Below are 19,813 nucleotides of genomic sequence, written 5' to 3'. Positions count from 1 at the left end.
CACGTGCAGGCACTTGCCTGCCTTGATAAAAGGTTGAGAAAATACTGATTAGAGCCATTTGATCTGGCTTGGAATTAAAGTGCCTATAGAAACTCCCTCCCACAGTGCAAGATGAAACTACTGGTAACATGTAACAGATCTCAGGAAGCTTCTTACACCTTCAAATAGGAGGGCAAGGCTTCCTGAATCTAAAATCTGAATTTTACAACAGAATTCCACCACAGTTTCTCTGTGTTAGAGATAACTTGTTCCTAGATAGTATTTTTTTAATTAACAAAAACCTTTCTGTTTTGCTGGCCCAACTGAGCAATAATAAGAGCTGACAAAGCTTTTGTGCGTGTGTGGAGATCTGCTCTGTATTTAACAAACAGCACTCTTCTCCCCCCAGCTCTGCAAACACACACTTGTAAATCTGAATCAAAACCCATTCAGGACATTTCATCTTAAGTGGTTTCATCTTCCTGTAATTACCAAGTCATGTGAGGAGCAGCAAACAATTGTCTGCACAACAATGGAGATGAAATAAAGATAGCCTCTAATTAATTCCATCGAGGTTATAATTAATTTTGACTGAGTTGCTCAGGACAATATCCTTAAGTCTCACAGGCTGCCCTAAAAGGGGGCTGATCAGCAGCTGCTGCTCTTTGATTTTCAGAGCAGATGGGGCTATTTCCAGCTAGTGCTTAAAAGGAAATGATGAGGAGGAGGGTGGAGAGTGATTGATTAGCTTTGAGCAGACCTTGGGGTGAGACTGCTGGAGGAAATGCTCTGGCTGAGAAGTAGACTCTGATAAGGTCTTTTGAAGATTTTAGACATGTTTTTGGTTTAATTTATCTTTGGTTTTGTAAGAGACACTTTTTTCTTTATTAACAAAAGATATGGTCAGTGATGGGATGCAGTGTCAGTAAATATTTCATTATATGCTATGTATTAAGTAGCATATAAGCACATTAATTAAGCATATTAATGAGCATATAAGGCTTTGGTTCACAGTGGTGATGGATATAAATATGAATGTTTTTAGTCCTTGCCATTTTGTAGAAACAGAAGATGAAAAATATCTGTTTAGATTGTTACTCTAGTTCTGTCAGCAGAGAATTGTTCCCTACCTCATTATGCAAGAGGCTTTGGTAAATAATGCATTAAAATTAATTTGAGAAATTCTGCCACTTCCTTTGTTTGCTGGCAAACTGCAAAATTCTCAGATGGATTTGTTGTTAGAAATTATTCATAATGTCTGGAATAAATAAATCCTGGTTTGCTGGTAGACTGTACTCATTAGGAGCAATGGCTTTACCAATATGGCAGTTTCTCAAACACCACAGTATTTAGGCTTTCTTACTGGAGAGCATCTAGAACTCCTAAATACCTGCCATGAGCTCTGTTCTAAATGCGAAAGGTGAAAATAAATGTTGTAAACCAACATTGTCTGACTGTCTCTAGTAAAACTCTTGTTTAAAAAGAGAGCAGATATGTGACAGCTTCAGAGCTAAAATCTTCAAAGCTGAGAATTCGCCTGTGGGGAGGGAAAAGTCAAAATGATTTTCACATTATGCATTTCAACAGGAATAAATAGGAAGGTTGGGGATTTAAATATTAAATAATGCTGCATCAAATGTGTTTTCCAGGAATTTCATGCTCAGTCTGTATTTTCCTGAGCTAAATCTGCTTGCTATCATTTTGTTTTGCTGCATTTTCATTGCTGTACTGTACACACCATCCTACTAATTCCTGAGGACAAGTGCCATGTGCTTTTCCAGGTGAAAACCCCACAGAAAGCAGTGTTTAAAATCTTGTATGAAGTTCCTGTTCACGTGCAAGAAAAGAAATTAGATGAGGATGAGCAATCTCTGTCTTATGGTGGGGTTTGAAACTGGTACCAAATGCTTTCTCCAGTAATCATTTTACTGTGAATATGTAGCTCCAGCCCAAACCAGTTCTTGTTTCCTGTTTAGTCTGAGGGAGACAAGTCACAGCTCTGTTTTTGGGAAAGCACTGCTGGGGTGTGTGGAAACACTGCCTGTGTTATCTGTTTGTGTTACCTAGAATGTGACAGCTGTTGAATCCTTTTTGTGATTTTTTATTATCCTTTCATTCTTTGTTTGCCCTACGAGTAATTTTTTAAACCCAATTAATGCTTTAATCTGCCTTTCCCATAATAGAAGCCACACAGTTTCACCTAATAATCCTTGTATTGAGTCCAATAATCATGTTCCAATTGTAAATTCTCTTTTTTTGCCCTTTAACACAGATGCCCTTAAACTCTTTTCCCAAGTGTATTTTATTAATTGTAGGCATGTCAAGGTAACCCTTGACACTGGCTATGTGGCTTCACTTGCTCAGTATCACTGCTGATTTCCCAGGGAAGAGGCACGGCCCATCTCCTCTAGAAAGCTGTTACAATCCAGATGAAGCTATGTCTGTGTTTTGAGATAAATTAAGACTGCAAGTAAGTTTTTTTCCCCACTTCAATTCTGTCTTTTTAGCAAAATCCTGCTTCCCTTGCTTGCAGTTTTAGGCCCTGTAAAGCACTGTAGGGCAGCTTCCCTTCTCTCCTGCAATTCCCAGCCTGCCTGGACAGCAGGAACATTTTGTCTCCTGAGACGCCAATGTGCTGAATCAGTGGAGTCATGGTTTTCAGCCTAATATCTGTCCCAATTAGAGTGGGCAAGTAATTCAGCTTTTTGTTGAAAATGAGAACTTTTTAAGTGACTCATACATTTGTTCCGTTGTTTCAAAGGATTGTTCCATGCTGGCAAAATCTCCCATGGAAAGTCCAAGAGAAAATTCAAGGAAGATCTGCAGTTTGCAGAGTTTTGCATTGCTTGCTTCTGGCTTATTCAGGTATGTGGTTCAATTAGCTCTAATTCCTTTTTATCTATTCTTGGAGGAGAAATCCCTCTCCATGTGCTAACAAATGGTCAGACATGCCCATGGCTCATTACTGAACAGACACAGGAGGCCATTCCTTTCCAAGATATTTCCTTTAGCAGGAAAAAAAAGGGATAGCATAACCCACGTGGAATCCTGAAATGCCTCCCTGACAGTTCTCAGTGCTAACACACAGTTTAGGGATCAGCTTGGGATATAAAACCTTAGATTAAAGGGCTTTATGGAGATGTGTTAGTGTTCTAAATGTTATGTTGAGAAAGAACAGCTGCATGTGTTGGTGGGGGTTCTCTGACTGAACCTTGTGAGGGTACAACAGCTTTCCACAGCCACCCATCACCAGTATTGGTACCTAATTCTGCCTAAATATTGAGATTTCTGTAGTGGTTTTATGACTTTAATTCTTTATCCAGTAGTAATGCTGGATTGATGTATTCTTTCCTTCTAGTTTCTTCCTCCAGTTTCACTTTTTCCTGGTTTTGTCTTGCCCTCAGTTTTATCAATGGAATTTTTTTATACAGCAAAGTGGATCAGGGAACTGATCAGCTTAAAAATCACCTGATATTTAAAGCCTGATCAGGCTCCTAACAGGTTCACATTGTGGCCTCCTGGGTACCTGTGAGGAAGAAAAGGGTGATACTACCCTGAGCTGATGATGTGCTGTGAAGTCTTTAACCATGTCAATCCATTCTGAGGGTCATGTTTGTGATGTTGGCTGGGCTCTGCCCTGAAGAGAGGAAAATACTGCAGCTCTTCTGAAATCTGTGCTAACAGCTGAGCAGGAGACCCATCACCCAAAGAGGGAGCACAGCCCTGGGATCAGTCTAGGAAGGGTTGTTTGGTAGGAAGGTGCAGCTCTGTTTGAAGAAACAGTTTTGTTTGGAAAGAAAGTAAATGTGAAATGTCCACCCTCCTCATTTCCATTGAACTCCTTGTTCTGATTTGTAGCAATGCCAAACGCATGAGGTGCTGGGAGGGGGGTGTGGGAGCATCTCTTCTTATGAATGGGTGGTGTGACTTTTGTTGGGAGTGACTTTGCTCTGAACTTTGGAAGGAGCTCAGTCTGGGCTCTTGCACAGGGATGCTCACTGAGTGCTGGACTCCGAGTTATGGATCCAAGTCTGTGTGAGCAGTACTTCTTTGGTACTGCTCACACAGACTTGCTCCCTCAAAGGAAAAATCTTGGAAGGTGATAAACTGCTGGTATGAGGGCAATGATCCCCTTTCTGCAGTGCTTTGAGACCAGTTCCTACACTGAGGAAATTCTTTTTTGGTTCAGTAAGACAAAATTCTTGTTCTCATGCATCTGCTCTTTGTTTCCCTTACATCTATATTTTAAAGATCTTGTGTTCATGTGAGCTACTTTTGCCTGTTCTGTTGTTAGAACCGCAGAAATGTGGATATAATTCTGGCCAAAATTTCCAACTTTTCTTCTCCTTTCTAGACCTCGAACTATTCACAGCCAGTGGTGGAGCTTGGCCTCCAGAGCTGTAGCTCTCAGTTGTTGCTCTGTACCATTAAGTTGGTGTGGTGAGGGATCCACTAAATTTCACTTTTAAGCTGGTCCCCATCACAAAAGGCAAGGATTCAGGTGTGGGAATGGCTTGCTGTAGGACAGTGATGAATTCCCTCTGTCACCCAGCTGCTTGTCCTGCATCTACCCCAGGAGCTCTCACAGAAACGCTGGGTTTGACCACAAGACTTCTAAGGGGACTAGTAGTAATTAGTAAGAAATAATAATGAAGCTTTAGTTTCTAGTCTTACCAGGTTCAATTTTAAGGGCTTAGGCCAAAATCCTCCAAGGTGATCTTAGTGTGGCTGATTATGAGAGATGATTAGCCTTCTGACTTCTTATTCTGGGGGAGTGTGAGGTGTTTAAGAGGAAACTGAGGCACACTGAAGAGACCAAGTTGGCTTGAAATCTTGTAGCCAAGAGGAAGAGACCAGCAGAACTAAGCAGTAGCATGCAGTCTCTGAATATCTTGCTTAGCTTTTCTTTTTTCACTCTTTTGTTTCTGGACGTTTGATTAATCAATTTAGCAAAACAATGGGCTTGCTTTCCTTAGTTCCCTTCCCATTCCCTTTGGAGTAATCTACAGAGCTCTATTGCTTTATGCACTGCAGTTTAAAAATGCACCAGGAAGTCTCATATCCTGTTCTGTGACTTTCTTCAACTTTCCTTTGAACTGTAACTCAGAAATAATTACAAAAGAAATAAGCCATGTGTGTGTCTCTAGAAATGTTTTAGTACTAATGAGACAGTTTCAAAATTACTGGCAATGGAAATGACTGCAGTTGATTCTTCTACAGTGAAGATCTTGTATGTTTTGAGTACTGATGAGAGATACAGAATGGATTTTTGTCCTTCCCTTGTCAATATTTTTTTTTTGCACAGTTTCCAGTTAGGCTTGAAAAGGAACTTAGCCTGATCTTGAAATGCAGAAAGCAGAAGTAGAGAGCCCACACCCTGTTCATGCTTACTCTGCTCTTTGCAATCAATGTTGGTTAGTTCCCTCTTGGACACAGAAGATGAGACCAGGCTGCTGTTTCAAGTTGCAGACACTGAAACCAAAGGCCTTTTTATGGTGTGCCACTTCTGTCTCCTTTGTCCACTTGAAACAGGTTTTTCCAATATAAGAAGCTTACTTAACCCAGGGTTTAAGGCTATTTTTATCCAGTGTGAAATGTGCATGTAAAGACAGCCTTTGGAGATGGAGGACAGCACTGTTTGGTTTTCCTCAAGGTCTCCTTTAGGCTCCAGAAAGATATAATTATTTTCTGGAAAACTTAGATAATATTCAGATGTCCTGCACACTGATATTGCTTGGGTCAGTTCTTTGAGGGGTGCAGCAGCAGATAAATTTGCAAAATCCCACTGGTACAGTAATTCAAATGAACTGTAATGTCATTGCTTTGCATGGTCCTGATTTCTACAGAGATTCTGGATCCTTATCTCTGAGATCTTACTGAATCCTATCAAATATATGTGGAATTTTTTTCCTTCCCTGCATTAATTGACTACTGCTCTTGTGCTGCTTGCAGTAATAAATAAGGGCCCTCCTGTGTTCACCTCACATTAGCTACTAAAATTGCCACTATTTAATTATATATTCAAGTAGAGGATATTTTTAACACAGCTCCTTAGCACAGCTTGGGGGTCAGCACATCCCTTTGTGCTGCTGCTCCCCAGCATGCCTTGGAGGTGTTTGTGTAGCTGCCAACTGGTGGGGTCAAGGTTCCAGAATGTAAAATACTGGTGCAGAGATGACAGCTAGGATTCCACAGACTTTCCCAGAGCAGCCGTGGCCCTGTCACAGCGCAGTTTCACTCCACCTTAAATGCAAAAGCCTTTCTGGAACCATTGTGAGCTTTTAATCGCTCCAATTACCCTTCTTTCCCCACGCTGACAGCTGGCATGCACACCAGTCCCTTGGTAAGGCTTGCAGGAGAGGTGCAATTCTATTTTTCAGTCCAGTATATGACCACAGCACCAAGCACAGCCCCAGCAACACCCAGCAATTTGCTCTGCTGGAGTTTTCTGATTTTTCACAGAAGATGCTTAATGCAGAAACCATCATAATGTGCAAGATCACTGCCCTTGCAGAGGATGCAGCAACACAGAGCAAACTGAACCAGGGGATTACTAAAATAAATAAATAAAATTAATGATGCCAGAATTATCATTAAACAAGAGCTTGGTTTAAAAAGCTGTGCTGGTAGCTGGAGGTTCAGCAACACAGGCTATTTGCTTTTTGAGCCAAAAGTGGGTAAACTCTATGGTACCAGATTAAAAATGTAAATGTATAGAAGAAAACATACTCTGCCATCCACAGAGGCCATATTGTCATGGAATATTCTGAGTTGGAAGGGACTCACAAGGATCATGAGTCCAACCCTTGGGTACTCAGCTTTGTTCCTTTGCAGCCTCTCCTGAATGGCCACTCTGTGCTGACTTGCCCAGCAAGATTATCATGGGGTTTTTTTGGCTAATGGAGGAGGTGGACTCTTTCCTCTTTCTCTCATCATGAGAAGTCCTGCCATGTTCACTGAGAGTGTTCCTTCTCAAGTACCTGATGAACAAAGAGGCAAAACAATCCCAGCAATCATAACCTGCCTCTTTAACACCTAAATCCCACCCACAGATCCTGTCACTCTTACACAAACTGAGCCCCAAAGCCTGAAGGAGGGCTGTGGATTTCACCCTCTGGGAGGCCTCTCCTGACTTGGGATGAGTCAAAGATGGAGTAACTTCTTGCCAAAGACCAGAGCTGGACATGTGTTTTTGTCTTAGCAGCAATGCCATCTCATGCTACTCTCTAAGTGACCATCCAGCATCCTGAACTGTGGGACTGGTTAGGCTGAGCATTTGCTTTCTAAAGGAAAATGTGGGGCTGTTGGGTTTTTTGTTTCCTTGGGTTTTTCCCCTCTATGTCCTCCTCCTTTCCTTCGTTTGGCATATCCAAAGTCTGACAGATACTTGTGGCTCAGAGAAGGAGATGGTTCTAGGTCATGCTTAGCAGTTGGTTCTTGCTACTGTGTTATACAAGACCTTACAAATACTGCAATGTCACCAAATTTCCAGGTGTTCTTCAGAAATGTGTTCTCTGGAAAACCTCTCCAAAAAAGCACTGAGTTGAGAGCTCCCGCTTCAAACACCCTGTCAAAATTGTTGGCATATCCAAAGTCTGACAGATACTTGTAGCTCAGGGAAGGAGATGGTTCTAGGTCATGCTTAGCAGTTGGTTCTTGCTACTGTGTTATACAAGACCTTACAAATACTGCAATGTCACCAAATTTCCAGGTGTTCTTCAGAAATGTGTTCTCTGGAAAACCTCTCCAAAAAGCACTGAGTTGAGAGCTCCCACTTCAAACACCCTGTCAAAATTGGATGTAAAAACCCTGTTTGAAAGGAAACAATTGAATTCATTTGCCAATCTGGCCCATTAACAGAAATTATTTATGCTCCAAAAGCAGCTGCACTGCAAAGTTTTCCAATGGTTTAACAGACAGCTGCTTCTCCTCTGTGCTGAGCTGGAGCTGTGGCTGCTGGTTCCTTCTCCAGTGATAGAAAGGCTGGCAGAAGTCTTGGCTTCAGCTCCCTTACAAATAACAGTGAAACCAAGAGCCAGGAAATGTGGGCACAAATGTCCTGGAGGGAGCTGTCTCATGGCTGTGGTTTTACACCCACCTCCCATCTCTCCTGCTCCTGCTGTAGCAGTTTGTTTAAAAGCTGCAGAATAAAAGTTGCCATGGGATCTCTCTCCATCTGTACCAGTGCAGAGCTGCATGCTTTCTTTTGTGTTTGACTCCGCAGCAGCTGCCTGCAGGGCTGGGTGCTCACCCTCCGTGTGTCCCTGCAGCTCCAGGTCCTCTCTGGAAATCCAGGTGTCCTTCAGTGAGCAACTGGGTGCAGGCTCTCAGCTCACTGCAGAATAACCTTGGTGTGTTGTGGGAAAGGAGGAGAAATTTAGGATTTACCCTCTCCATCCATAAATCAGTCCTGTTGTCCAAAGTAACTTCAATCTCTCCGTGATTTAGGTGTGTGAGGATCTAAATCCCAGGTTTGCTGTAGCCTCAATGTCCCCAGCCAAACCACTCCATGCCTTTGCCCAGCAACCCCTGTCCCTCTCCAGTCAGGAGGTGGCTGAGCCTTGGGAACAGCTTTTGAAATGAGAATTTGTTTTCAAAAGACACATTTTAATTATATACAATTAAAAGTCATGTTTTAATTGTACTAATTCTTCCCCAAAGTGGATGTGGCACCTGCTGGTTGATGTTTCAGCAAATGGAGGTGCCCAAGCAGCCCCAGAGAGGGCACAAACCCTGTTCACTTGTGTGTGCCTTCAGCTCTACCTTTACTCAGACAGGCTCAGAATTGCTTTGGCAACCCCAGCCACAAACGGCAAAGGATTCATCCTAAAACCTCAAAAGACTCGTGCTTTAAGGGCTTTTCTCCCTCTTTTGTATTTTCTCCATCCCAGAAATCAGTTCTGAACAGATGGGCCTACGGCAGCTTTATCAGGGACCCTTTGCTCCCTGATTTCTGAGCCTGAGCTAGCACAGCTGCTCTTGGAGGCAGTGGGAATATCAGGTGTTTGTTTTCCAGTGCCTCAGATCAGAGGGATCCTTGCAAGGAAACCACCCGGTCTGGTGGCTCTTGTCAGCCCCAGAGCATCCCAGTGGGGTGAGGTCTGTAACTGCAGCTCTTGCATTGCTCTGCTTGGAGGAACTCTGCCTTGCTGCAGCCAGGAAAGCATTGGTGCGTTTTCTGTGTGCCACAGTTTCAAAGCCCTGGAGAAGAGCTCTGTTAAATCCCACGGGAGTGGTGTGGGAGATTCTCTCATCTGTTCCTTACACCCTGCTCTGAAAGGTCACTAATCTGGTTGCAGAAGCAAGTGCTAATTAGGTGTGTGCACACCTCCAGTCCCAGCTGAGATGAGCACTGAGAGCTTCCATGGAGGGGAATTTATTTGGCTGTTTCTTGGGATGGTTTTTTTCTCTCTGTCTGCTTGCTTGATCTTGTCTTGGACATCTGTTTACAGTGATATAAATAAAACTTTATTTTTTCTGTCCTTGTCCTACTTATGCTTATGATGTGCACACAAAGCTCTGTCCATCACATGAACTTTGTGATGAGCAGGAGATTTGTGGAATTCCTTGGTGTGCCCACAATGAAGCAAAGTACCTCAGGGGATCTCTTATTATATTTTATTCTCTAGATGCTGAATGCATTTCAGAACCGTCTTCTTCTCCCAAACTGAAATGTGAAAAGCAATTCTGCTCTACCCACTGACCTTCATGTCCTTGCCTCAGGTGGAGCAGGAATTCCTACAGAGCTGATATTTTCTCTGCTTCTGAGGAAAAATTTCTTTGTTTGCTCTGAGTCACACTGGATGTTATCTGTGGCTGTGTGGTTACACAATTCTTGATCCTACTGCCTGCCTAGAATTTGCCACAGGATTATCAGAAAGCAGAAACTGGAGGACTTTTCTAGGTATGAACACAAATTTCTCTGATTTTTCTTGACTTGGTCTGACCATTTGCTGAAATGAGTCTGAGTCTAGCCAAGATTTTACACAAATGAATGTGGTGTGCAAAACTTAGAGCAACACATTTGTACCTGCATCCTTTGGCTGAGAGGGAAATGAGCTCTGTGTCTGGGGGGAGTTCCTGGATCACAGCAGCTGAAATGGGGACTGGGGAAAATTGAACCAAAAAGACCTTTTCATTTCTCTAAAGAACATGTCTTGGTGAGCTCCCACAGAAATCTGGCTTTGATTGCCTTTTACTTGATATAATGAAGAGATCTTGGGGGATTTTTTTAAATTTTATTTTTAAGAGGTGGCAGATGAACATGACCAAAAGTGAATAGGAACAATCTGAGGAATTGCAAAATGCTAAAAGAAAGTACAAGCACTGTGAGGGGTTTTATTATTGTAAAGACAGAATCTGCAGTATTTAATCATAGCCTTACAGGATTGTGCTTGATAAATGTATTTGTTGAACAGTGAGGTTGGTTCAGCAGTGCCCTTGGTGCCCACTGTGGCAAGAATTCCTGTTTGCTTGGATCCCAGGTCTGATCCCAGCAGCTGCAGCCTCTCCAGTGCCAGTTCTGACACTGAATAAATTGCAGTGCATCTGAAATGGCTGGTGCAGCAGGAGGGCTCTCCCACAGAAATAGTTCATGAGTGATTACCCCCGCCCTGTCTCCTGCAGACAACACAGCAAATGTTTGCAGAGCACAGCGATCACTACAGTATCAATCCTATTGCTTCTGAATGGAAACGCACGAGAGAACTCTATGTACAAACCCCAAAAATATTTCCTGGGCACAAAGCCAAAGCAGAATAATTTAACTGCATTGAAGTGCTTTGTGTTTGGAGGGAGGTTTTTTTTGTGCCAACATGTGAAAATCAACATGTTCTCAAGGAAGGCAGCGGTTTTGTAGAAGCAGTGGTGGTAGAATATTTTTTCATTGAATTTTGACCCATTTTCTTGAGGCATTCTGTTCAAAACTCAGGGGCACATGCAAATTAGGGGCAAAAGTCTAATTGGCACATGCATTTGCCATAACTGGAAGAACAGAATGGAAATGATTTGGTGTTAGGGGATTAATAACACCCCAGGTCTGAACAGAAGGGGAGTGTGAGGAGGTGGGAGGTGGTTCCAGTTCCGTGATTCCTGCCAATGTCAACCCTGGCGTATATATAATTAGCCTACTTGATTAACATCACAGAATAAAAATGTGAATAGGGGAGCTATTCTACTGAGGAACTGGAAGGTGCAGACAGAGAGGCTGAGGGTGGGCAGCAAAACCTTGAGGGTAGAACAGCTGGTAATGAATGTTTGCTCACTGGAGGCTTAGCATGACTTCCCTTTGCCTTGTTGATGGCAAAGCTCCAGTCACAGCCTCCTTCCTGCAGTCGTGGTCTCTCTCAGAACCTTGTGCAGTCCTGTCCATGACTGCTCTGCTTTTCAGTGTGCTGTGGAGTCACAGAATTCACAGAAAGACCAGGGTGGAAGAGACCTTCCAGATGATCGAATCCAACCCAGCCCCAGCACCTCAGCTAAACCCAGTGCCACATCCAGGCTTTGCTAAACACAGTCATGGATCTGTGCTCCCTCAGCCCTTGTGTGGAGCACCACAGCCCTCCAGGAACTGCTGAATGCCACAATTCACACAGACAAAGGAAGGAGCATTTGCTGCTCTTTTTATTGCTCTGCTCACAAGCAAAATAACCAAGGGAATCCATCCTTCCCCAGAATGTGGAAGTAGGAATAAGTTGCTGTAGAATCCCACAGGGCAGATGTCTGATAACAAATCCATGCAAAGCTCTCCCTCATGGAAAATAAAGGAATAGAAGAACTCATTATTACCCCTGCCCCAAGCAGAAGCTTAGCGGCTCGCAGGAGTGACAGCTCAGATTATTGGAGTATTTATAATAAAGTCCTTTAAGTCTGCCACGTGGATTTGTGAGTCAGCAAAGAGAGCAAATAGGTCTGCAAGGGACAGGGCAGCACAGAAGGGAAAACTGTCAGGGATTACTCAACCTTGAGCATGCCCCAGTCTGCCTCCATTTCCTTTAGCAATAACTATTGTTCTGGGAATGAGAGATTTATTTTTAATTTCTTTGAAAGCAAAGTCAGGGAAGGCAGTGAGAAGTGACAGATTGTGATGGAGTAGGTCAGGCTGCCCCAGCTGGCACCAGCACAGAGGTGAGTTCTGCACAGAGGGGTTCTCCCAAATCACCCTCCAGGCAAAGGCTTCTACCCAGCTATGAACCTACATCTGGAAATTCACTGTGCTCTACAGGTGCATGTTGCAGTAGGTTTGGGGGAACTGATTGCCTTTTTAATAGGTTTACAGCTGGAGATACCAATTTAGGGCTCATAGAAAGGATAATCCTGGAGGCTCCTTGTAGGGCTGAGACCACAAAGAACCCAAAAATAAAACACAAGAGATGACTAATTGCCAGTGTTTTAACATTTAGTAGTTTTTATTATTTATCTAATACAGAAGACTTTAATGCTATGTAATTTTTTTTGCACTGAAACTTTAGAAAAAAGTAAGTTGTGACTGGCCAGAAAGCAGCAGCTGAATGCCGTGGCATAAAGGGGAGATTTTAATGAAATGGATGCACAACTCGTACCAAAAGTTCGTTGGAATGGAATACTAATTCACATGAGGATCTTCCAAAGCCTTGCTAAACACAGCTCCTAATCACTTACTGATGGTCCCACTCTGCTTTTTATAGCAGTGGTAATCCAGGTAACCTGGACAAACTCCAACTTGGATAATTATGTTCTCCTGACCTAAATTCTCCTTGGTGTTTCAGATGGATGCTATTCTTGGGCTGATATCCTTAACAAGCAGTTGCTGCTTTGTGCACTCTAAAGGAACTCTGTGTTCCACCTGAGTGAGCTGTGTCTCACTGGACACACGGCCTGTCTGAGGGACACTGTGGGAGGTTTGTAGACTTTAAAAACCCTTTGTAGGAGTAAAGTGGGAGAGGATTTCATGTATTTCATTTACAATTTACAGCATCTACTTTAAAATGTTTTGGTTGATATATATCAGATGTAGTAATTAAATCAGATATTTTGGCATGCATACACACTCTGGGATGTGGGCATTGGAGGCTCTTTAACAGGCAGTCCTAGAAATTCAGCTTTTCTTGGCATTTATCACTGGCTTCAAAGAATGAATGCTCATAATTCTGCCAAACACTCAGTAATGAGGATTTCAACTGAGCATTTCCAGCTTGTTCTTCCCAGCTCCAGCTGGTCAGCAGTACCTGAAACAGATCAGTGGTTCCTGGAGCCACATCTCCTCCAGAAAGGCTCAGCACAGAGCACAGGCTAAAGAACACTTGCAGATAAACCCTCTGGGGTTTTTTTGAGGGGGAAAGAGACAGGCGGGGGGGGTGTTGGGGGTTTTTTTTGGTTGGTTGAAAGATTTTTTTTTAATAAAGACAAATACGAGGCAGCAGCCTGAGGAAACTAAAGCAGATCTAGTGGATCACCCTGGGGACATCAGCTGAGTCAACATTAGCTAAATTTACCAGACTTTCTTCCCCATCTTGATTTCAGTCTGCTCTGAGTGTGAAGTACTTCACTGCTGTCACTTATCTGGTCTGTGTTTTTATCAAAACCATTTTACTCATCCTCATCTTTTGCTTGGGCCTTGTCTGCACTCTTTCACCATTGTCACATTTTTCACACGGTCTGAGCTCCTGGGACATTCCTGGACAGGATCCCTTCAATCAGAAAGAATAGAAAAACAGCAAAGCAGAACCAACATTTCAGGAAACAAGAAATGTGTGCAGGAGGGGATCAGAAGGGAAACTGGGGTCAAACCCCCAGATGTGAGGAAGGATGGGACAGGAAGTAGGAGGGTGCCTGGAAGGAAGAGCAAAGCTGCTGCTGCTGTTAAAGGATGTGTCAGCAGAGCAGGAAAAAGCAGGAAATGGAAAGGTGGAGTGTCAGTGGGTGAGGATGGAGGCACCAGTAGGAAGGACAAAGACTGGGACTGGGAACAGGAAATAGTACAAAGCCCCTGCTCAGAGGAACCAGGCAAAATTCCAGAGTCCTCAGCAGCCCAGCCATGCTGACATTCCCTCTGACTCCTGCCAGTGAGCTCCAGCCATTCCCAGTGAAACCCCATTGGTTTGCATCAGGGCACAGTGACAAAGCCATTGCATTTTCATTGTTCAGTAAAATCCACAAATTATGTATAACTGAGCGTGTAAGTCCTGTTCTTTCCTTGGACACAGGCACAGTTGCTGTTTTAAGCAGTAAGACGTATTGAGATGCACAGAATGGGCCAGATCATCCCCCAATTCATTAAACATGGATGAACTTGACCTAAAATCTTTTAAAATTGCATTAACTTCCCTCTGTTGCTAGCAAAAACGTGAGTTATAAATGCTGGAGCCATCTGGGGCCACCAATTCCTCGGAAAAAGGACATTATACATGTAAAACTCTTTGTGATAAGCACAAGAATAATTGCAGACTTCAGCTCAGGATCTTTTAAAGCATTCCTGGGATTTCAGGGAGGACTTGGTGTTACTGTGCTGTGTTGCTGCAGCCACTCTGTGGGTGCCTGAACCCAGAGCAGAGCCCACTGTGATGTTTTCCAGAGATGTTACAAGAATTAAAAAGAGACTACAACATCACTTTCAACTGGCTTCCCAAATGGTTTTATTAATGGTTTCAGGATGTGAGTAAATTAAGCAGATTAACTGGGGATTTTTATTTCCTTGCATTTCAATGGAAAGAAAGGTAGGAAACCCCCTTGCAAATGAATCTGCCGTGAGCTCAGTACTTCTTAACACAATCATTTTTTGCTCCTTTTCACTCTTGTTTTTGGGCTACTTTTGTGTTTCAATCTTGGGAAGTTATTAGAGCTGGATGACTCCTGACCTCCCAGGATTCATGTTGGGCTGAGCCCCTTTTCCTGTGTAAGCACAGAGTGGAAATGATCGAGGCAGCCTGGGATAGGAGCAGCTTCTGAGAGGAACTGAGAAAGAGGAGAGGCTCTGTCTCCAAGGGGAAGTGGAAACTGAAGAAGTAGCCAAAGCATGGTCAAAAGGCCAGTGTTGAGCCACTGTTAGTGTGGGATGGAACTTTTGTCCATCTGTATCACTGCTTTCAATCTGTGATTTTGCCATCACCCTCTCCTTCCACCTCTGCACTCTGAAATGGATGTCAAATACCACTCTTGTGTCAGGAAAAAGAGCTGAAGTGCTGAGAAGCTGAAATATCTGCAGATCCAAAACTTTTCCTTGGGGCCAGATCTACAGAAGTCCAGATGAGTCCCACTAATTCCAAAAAGATCCAGTGAAAACTCAAATATTAATATGACCAGCTGGCGGCAAAGACACCCTGCCTTTGGATAATGGCCAGAAGAAATCATCATTCAGAGAAACAAAATCTACACCTCCTTAAATCCATGCTTGAGACACAGGTCTAGTACACACTAAAAAAAAAAAAAATTCTTCCCCTGCACACAAAAGACCTTTTCACTGGAGGGATTTTTTCTCTCCTGTTCATTGTTTTCCCACTGATAAAAACCTGGTTCATTTTTAGTGTTTTTGTCAGTCTAGCTCCAAAACTGAAATCTGAAATAAGAAAAAATTTTTTTGCACATCTGCTCAGAAGTCAGTAAAATCGACAGGTGCTGGAGTTCCTACAGAAGGTACAGGTATTTATTTCCTGTGCAGTGCAAAAAGCAGTGAGCAAATCCATGCAGAGAGATCCCTGCTGCACAGTTCCCATAGAGACAGCACATTAACAGAGCTGGTTACCTTATTCCTGCCACTGGTGGAGAATTAGGCACAACACCTTTCCTGCTCTCTTCCCTTTGGGTGCACACAGCCAAGGTGCTGAGTTGCTGGTTCTATCCTTGTGTTTGGGATCAATGAAAAGCCCCTTCTGTGCATTTTCCTCCCAGCTGCTGAAATGCAGACTCAGTGCCACCAGCTCTGGGGTTCAGCCGAGTTCACACCTCAGCTCTCCCCACCTTGTTCCTCAAACCACGCTCTCACAATTTCCTGTTCAGAAGCAAAAAGGGGGCTAAAGAGCTCTTGGGGCTTCCTCTTGTAGCTCAGTGCAGTGGTTTCTTCCCCAGAAGCAGCTGACAGTCAGGATATTTCTCTGATGGGCACTTGAGCTATTTTTTCCCATTCTCATCAGTTCAGATGGCTCTTTGTAAGAGGAGTTTCAAACCCTAATTTCAAGTGGCTGAAAAATAATGAGATAAAATAGGTTCTTTGAGTTGTAAAAGCATTAGCTGAGCAGGCTTGGCTCAGTGTCAGAGAAGCACAAAGCACAAGGGACAGAACTAATACCCAAGAAAAGTTCTGTGAGCTCTAAAGGTACAAGAAATCCGAATCACAGTTCTGAAGACATTGCTGTTCCTTTGCTGTATTCTCTGCACTTCTCTGAGGTCTAAAACAGGCTTCTGATACTTATTAACTCCTTCAATTTAAACATTGTTTTATGGAGTTCAGAGGTGGAAGCTTTGCAGATGAAACCCTTTGGTTTTCATTCCTCCTTTCGCTTTGGGGAAATTGAACTGTCACGGTGACCAGGGTTAACAAATGCACCAAAAGGTCAGCAAGGCACGTCACATGGGAGCAATGAAAACCAAATCTGCCTCTGATGGGTTTGACTGAAGTCTTTCCAAGATGGCAAGACTGAAGAGAAGCTCTGGAGAAGCAAAGACGGAGACTTCTGAGAAGAAAATAAGTTTTTAAAATACACAGGGAGGTCAGTGCAGTTGCAGGTGATGGAGGATTCATATTACAGGAGCCTTCAAAGACCTGGCTGCAAAAACTGCTGAGTGAAGGCAAAACCCCCATTCCAGAGTGTATTCCTTTCCCCAGGATTGATTCTGTCCAGGAGATAAAGGGACATAAACCAAGTGGCATCGTGGTACCACCTTCAACATCCCCTCCCTGATGTTAACATCTACCCTGAATCCATTTCCTGCTCTGTATTACTTTGCCACTAATTGCACAATAATTCTTCAATTACTGCAGACTGGAGAACAGGGAAATCCATCTGTCAGAGCTCTGCGTCCTTATGGCTCTTCCTGACCTGAATTTGGAAGGGCTGCACTTTGCACCTCCTTCCCATTCCCTCGGGGCATCGGCTGCCAGGCACTAAGAGATTAAATTGAAGCTCCAAGCCCTGCCCTGCCTAACTCCCAGCAGTTCATGGGCTGGCAGAAGGCACAGATGAGCCACAGATGAAGCAGCATCTGAATCAGGCTGTAATTTGTAGCCCAGGATGTTCAAGTTGTGAAACCAGAGCTGTCTGCCTACGTATGCAAGGCCAGAAACTGGTGATGTAAAATTCCCTTTCTGCTCAGAGAAAAGCAAGCTTTGGATCCCAAGGGATTTGTTTAGGATGAAACTGGGAATTTGAATTAGATGATGCTCCTTTTTCTCCTCGCCTGGGCAGTCAGTGGGATTTGGACAGTGGGATAAAGAGCAGCACATGATCCAGGGTCAGAAGGACTCAGCATCCAGCTGTGTTGATGAGTCAGGAGTGGTGTCTGGGATTTATTCTTTTTTAATATATATTTTTACCCTGTAACTTTATGATTCTGTTGACTTTTCAAATCCAGTAATAAGCACTTGAACATCTTCAAAGTGTTTACAGATACTATCTCACTTAATCTCCCAGGGAAGGAACATAAGAAAATGATCAGTAACAGATAAGAGAATGATTTAATTTTTTAAAAGAACTTAAAGGTTATGACAAATTAAAGACCTGATGTCAAACTAAATCAAAGCAATGGAAATGAGCTGGAACTTGTATCCATCCAAGGTTTCTGGTATCCACTCTGTGAATTTGGTCTGGGTGTGGAGTCCCTTGTCTGGTGAAAGGACAGAAGAAAGAAAGAATTAAACAAAGAGCTGAGCTGATATCCCTGGGGGAAAGGGCTCATGGCTCCATGGCCAGCAGGATGGTGGGCTTGCAAGAGCAGAGAATTCTCTCCCTCCAGCCCCTTGCAGTGGCCATTTGAGCCCTTCCAGTGGGGCAGGAGCTCGTGGCTCTCTTGGCAAGTGCCCACATTGCCCTGGCCAGAGCCTGCTGCAGCCCTTGCCATTGTCACTGTGCTGGGAATAAATGTCACATGAAGGAATAAATTACAGCTGGGAGTGCCCAAATCCCAGAGAAGTGCCCAGATTGCAAATTAACACAAAGATTCTGGCTTATTTTGTTACAGGGGAGGCCAGCTGGATGAAAATATTTCTTTTTGGATAGTAGTTGTAGAAGAATGGGAGGACTGGGGTCATAGAAAGCCAAAGTCTTTGCAAGTGCCAAGTGCTGGTTTGAATGCACTCTTTTCTTTCAAGACCTTCAGCTGTTCCCTGCATGCTGAGAAACACTTTCTGAAGGGCCATTTTGAAGTAGTACAGCACAAAAAAAGCATTCCTCCTTCAGAGAGCACAGAATACTAATTTAGGGTTGGCAAGTTGTGGGGGGAAAAAAGGCTCCTCATGGTCCCCTTTCACCAGGATGTTTTTCCCCTGTCCTTTTTGAATTTAATAATGTGTCAAATTAGGGTTAAAGTGCTCTGTTTCCTCAGCTCTGCTCTGACTTTGATGTTGTACAATACCTCCCCAATTCTGCTTTTCTCTGGCACTGCTCAGACATGAGAAAGTCCCAAAAGCATTGTGTAAAGCTGCTTGCTGAGCGGGGAGAGCAGTGAGGGGAGCACGTGAACAAGGCAGGCATCAGATCCACCCCAGCAGCCTGCACTGCTGTGAGCACTGAGAGTTTGGCATCACTGGCTTTGGGTCTGCCTGGCCAGCACATCCCAGTTTGACACTGGCTTGGAAAACCCTTTTTGTCACCTGCTCTTGAATAGATTTTTAGTGAGTCACTCTCTATATTAAACATCTGTTTGGGTGAGGGATGTCCCTGCTTTAGGTTGGCGTCCTTAGATGCTGAGTGTTCAGAATTCTGCTCGTGTTCAGAATTCTTTTAGAACAAGATGGATTTAAAAAAAAAAAAAATTAAAATAACAAATTTCCTGCATGGCTTCTCAAGCTTTCCACATCTAAAGTTCCCTCTATCCTTGTGGGACAGGTCAGGGTCCTTTTGAAAGCCTCAGTACCACTGCAGCCTTGGTGCAGAGCTCAGTCCTGCCCTTGCCCACAGAGGTCTCCCCATATTTCCCCAAACCCATACCCACACTGCCTTGCCAATACAGACCCCAGGAAAGTCTAGACTCAAATTGGGAATATTTCTGAGCCAGGCTGGGTTTTATCTTGTAATGATTACACTAAATTATGCCCTTAATGACATGTCTGAATCAGTTTATTCTGTCCAAAGAATTATTTATGAAGACATTGTAGATTTGTGAAGCTTCAGTAGGAAAGTGCATCTACAGGTGTCATCCAAAACCTGTGTTATAGGATGATATATTAATCTTTTAGAGCCATGAAAACATGTGGAAATTAGTGTTTAGGTTTTCTCTTGGAGCTCAAGACAATCTAAATGTGTGGAATGCCTTGGAAAGGCTTTAACAGTGCTGTGTCTGTGACTGGGCCATAAACCATGTAGTGATTCACTGTATAAAACACATCCACTGCACTCCTGGACCTCCATAAATCTCCAGGTATTTACAAGAACAGTTTCCTTTCCTTACCTATGATCAAACAGTGCTTTAGAGCAGGGCTGGCTGCTCCCTGCCATGGCCAAACCTTTCACACAGACAATAAAACTGATGTACTGTGAGGAGCAGGGACTTAAATCCCTTTTTATGAGATACTGAAATGACTCTAAAGAGCTGTCATTGCCACAGTTGGTGTGACCCAGAGCTGAAGGTATACTCAAAAATCAATCAAACAAAGCTTTTGGAGGGAGATCAGATGTGAGCTGGTGTTTGGTTCATGTGCTCTGCA

The 19,813-nt window shown here is 43.4% G+C and overlaps 1 long non-coding RNA gene across 1 annotated transcript; it reads left to right on the top strand.

Annotated features, from left to right (window-relative positions):
- Positions 1–722: 722 nt before the first annotated feature.
- LOC120508133 lies at positions 723–9,307 on the top strand. Its single transcript, XR_005628935.1, has 3 exons — positions 723–794; positions 2,741–2,844; positions 8,996–9,307. It is a non-coding gene; the product is annotated as an uncharacterized LOC120508133 (long non-coding RNA).
- Positions 9,308–19,813: the final 10,506 nt, after the last annotated feature.

This window comes from Passer montanus, unplaced genomic scaffold (assembly GCF_014805655.1).
Source record: "Passer montanus isolate IOZ18808 unplaced genomic scaffold, ASM1480565v1 scaffold45, whole genome shotgun sequence".
In the NCBI taxonomy this organism is placed as follows: domain Eukaryota; kingdom Metazoa; phylum Chordata; class Aves; order Passeriformes; family Passeridae; genus Passer; species Passer montanus.
Note: the sequence above shows the minus strand (reverse complement) of the source record. Positions and strands in the feature narration are given on the sequence as shown.